This window comes from Solanum lycopersicum, chromosome 1 (assembly GCF_036512215.1).
Source record: "Solanum lycopersicum chromosome 1, SLM_r2.1".
Taxonomy (NCBI): domain Eukaryota; kingdom Viridiplantae; phylum Streptophyta; class Magnoliopsida; order Solanales; family Solanaceae; genus Solanum; species Solanum lycopersicum.
Genome location: NC_090800.1, coordinates 10,808,191 through 10,811,739, shown reverse-complemented (window position 1 = coordinate 10,811,739; position 3,549 = coordinate 10,808,191). Strand labels below are relative to the sequence as shown.

At 33.1% G+C, this 3,549-nt stretch overlaps 1 pseudogene; it reads left to right on the top strand.

Annotated features, from left to right (window-relative positions):
- Positions 1 to 571: 571 nt before the first annotated feature.
- LOC109119432 (endoribonuclease Dicer homolog 2-like) lies at positions 572 to 3,098 on the top strand (annotated as a pseudogene).
- Positions 3,099 to 3,549: the final 451 nt, after the last annotated feature.

Here is a 3,549-nt window from a genome sequence, read left to right as displayed (position 1 = left end):
TCAAGAATTAAGATTAGTCTTCAAGAATTCTAAATGAAGTTGGACTCATCTGGTAGAGTCCCTTACAATTTTGATGTCTACAAATGTCGAGTCTCTAGCTCATGAAGAAACTGATTTCTTTTTTAAATAACCTTTTTGGGCACATAGTTCACTCAACTCTCTTATTTGTTGGAGTTTATTGTTTGAGGTGTAATCAACGGTTCCAGGAGAGGTCTTAAGGGATCGCCCCAACAGAGGACCCAACAACATCTACAAGCACATTTCAGATTCCCATCTGAACGTGGACACATGATACAATTTCTTAAAAATTCTCAATAGTACAACATATCTGTCTTTGCAGATTTCGCGAGGCATGAAAAAGGTGCTTGTGCATGCCAGCCTTAAGTGCAGATTGAGCATATTATTCATTGTTTATGGAAGCTTACAACAAATAATTAATTAGTCATAGAGTTAGTTTGAATATTTGAAATAGATATGTATTGCACCAACATATCTAGCACTACGTCTCCTAGAATTCCTAGCGTTTATATCATTGTGGAATATGATCCGTGAGTAAGAGTTTCAACAAGCCATGAAGGATCATGGAACATGTAAGCAGAAAGGTTTTAAATTATCATACATTAACTAGCTTCTTAGAATTAACAAAATCAATGTGCAACCCAATCCAATTAATAAATAGTAAAGTCGCTACTTCCCCACACGAGCTAAGGTAGCTACTTCTTACTATTTCTACTCGTTTGACTTAGCCTACTATACATTTTTATTGAAGGCAAAGGGAACTCTTAGTCGAAGAACTTGAGAATTATCATCAGGAATGATTCACGTTAGAAGATCAAATGGTTCATTATGCATAAATTTTATATTTTACGAGTGCATCCAAAGCTTCAAAGTTTAACATTGGAAATGATTTTATTTTCTTAATTCTGAGTAAACCCTCGTGCTGACTTTCATAATTCTTATATAGTTGTATACTAACATCACATTTGAGAAAAGAGTCTACAAGTTTCCCAAGTGATTCCGAATGAAACTTCTGGAGGCATTTCTTTGTTGTCATTCCTTCCAAAATCTTACCTGTTGGGATACAAAGTTTTAGTTTGGAATGATTCGAAAGCATTCTTTTCAAGTTTATTCAGCATAAATGCTTCCCCAATAAAGTCTAAAGGTTCAAGTACGGCAGATAGTTATTGGCAAAATATTCTTGACCTTGAGAATCTTATGAATTCTAACGTATATACATATAGCAGTGAATGTGTTCGGCGGAGTTTGAGGATTCACTACCATATGTGTATACCTAGAATTCATAAGATTCTTGAGTTCAACGATAACTATCTACCGTGCTAGAACCTTTAGACCTTATAGGGAAAGCATCCATGCCGAATAAACTTTAAAAGAATGCTTTTGAATCACCACAAAGTAAAACTATGTATCCCAACTAAGACTGGTCAACGGAACGGGATGTACCAGTACCGTTCCGGTTCGTCCTATTTCATTTGCCTACGGGACGGGACGGGATAGTCTGAACCGGTACACTGAACGGGACAGAACCGTGATTTCGTACCGGTGTACCAGTACCAGTTCATCCCGGAACTGGTTCGGTCCGGTCCAATTCCGATCCGTTTTACTTAATATATATTAATTTTTTTATATTTTATATAATTTATATTTATATTTTCTATAAATTATATTTTATATTTTATATTTTATGTTTTATATAATTTCTATGTACTCTACTAATAGTTGTAAATTGAAATTGTAATTTGTTACAAATTTAAATAAATTAAATTGATATTTTTTAAATTTTGTAATTGTTTTATCCTTATTTCAATTTAATTTTTTTAAAATTACAAATTTTATTTATCTAATATTTACAAGACACAAGTTATAAATATAACTTATAAAATAAATATTAATGAATATAAGTAATAACTTATAAAGTATAAACTTGAAAATATTTAAATTTTGAAAACCTTATTAGACTTTACTTGCAAACTTAACAACAACAAAAAATTTATAAAATATCTTTAAAATAAACTTAAGTAAAAAATTATAGTATAAATTCAAAAACTATTAATTTATACTTAGAAAAATTTCAAAAATTATATTTTTGTAATCCCAAATAAGATCGTCCTGTTTATCCCGTCCTGTTCGATCCCGGTCCGTTCCGGTTCCATCCCGGTATATAGTGGAACGGGACAGAACCGATTATTGATCCTGATAATTCTGGTCCGTTTCATCCCGGTATCGATCAACATACCGGTCAACTAGTTCCGGTCCGGTCCGGTACCGGTTTGTTCTGGTCCCGTAAACCGGTTCCGGTCCGTTGACTAGTCTTCATCCCAACCGCTAAGATTTTGGAAGTAATGACAACAAAGAAATGTCTCCAGAATTTTCATTTCGAATCACTTGAAAAGCTTGGCAAATCTTTTCTCAGATATGCTATTAGTATACAATCGTTTAGGACTTATGAAAATTATCATGAGGGTCTTCTCAACATTAAGAAAAATAAAATCATTTCCAATGTTGCATTGTTCAAGCTTGGATGTGCTCGTAAAATTTTGACATTTATCCATAATGAACCATTCTATCTCAAAGTGTGGACAATTCCTAGTGATGATCCTCAAGTTTACAAATTGACAAAAATTTCTTGATGCGTTCAGTAGAAATCTGTTGTAGGGTAAAGTATAGGAGATTAGAAACAAGATAGTAGTTGATGTGGTTGAGGCACTAACAGGTGCCTACCTCAACTCGGACGGGCAACGTAGCAGCTTTATCATTTATCAAATGGATCGGGATGGACATTGATTTTATTGATGCATGTATCTTAAGGCACTTCATCGTGAATTCTAAGAAGCTAGTCAATGTATGGTACTTACAAATCACTGCTACACTACAAGTTTCACGACCCTTCACTGCTTGTTAAAACGCTAACTCACGGATCTTATGTGCTACATGAGATTCCACGATGCTATTAGCACTTGAAATTTCTTGGAGATGTAATGCTAGATTATGTTGTTACATCATATATCTATTTCAAATATTTGAGATTAATTACAAGACTTATTACTTATTTGTGGTCTACTTTTGTAAATAATGAATGATATACTCAATGTACAGTTAAGGCTAGCCTGCATGAGAACATTCTTCATGCCTCGTGAAACTACTTTCCCAATTGTGGTTGGGGATGTTGTTAGGTCCTTTATTGGTGCGATATTTGTTGATTCTAGCTTTAAAAATATACTTAATACATTTTTAAACATAAGGCATCTTCTTGTGTGTGCATCTCCAAGCTTTGGGGAGATAAATACTACATAGAAGGTAAGAGATAACCCCAAAGTCACTATTCTATCTTTATTCTCGTCTAATTAATTAATTTCTATAAAAGATCTATCAGATTACAGAATAAATGATCTGATCAATGAATATAAATTTTTTTACTTGAAATTCTAACGAATTTTACGAATTAATCAACTCTGATCGAACTAATCAAACCCCAAAAGAAATTATAAATATTTGTTAGGTTCAAGGAGACAAAATTTGTTTGCACTACAT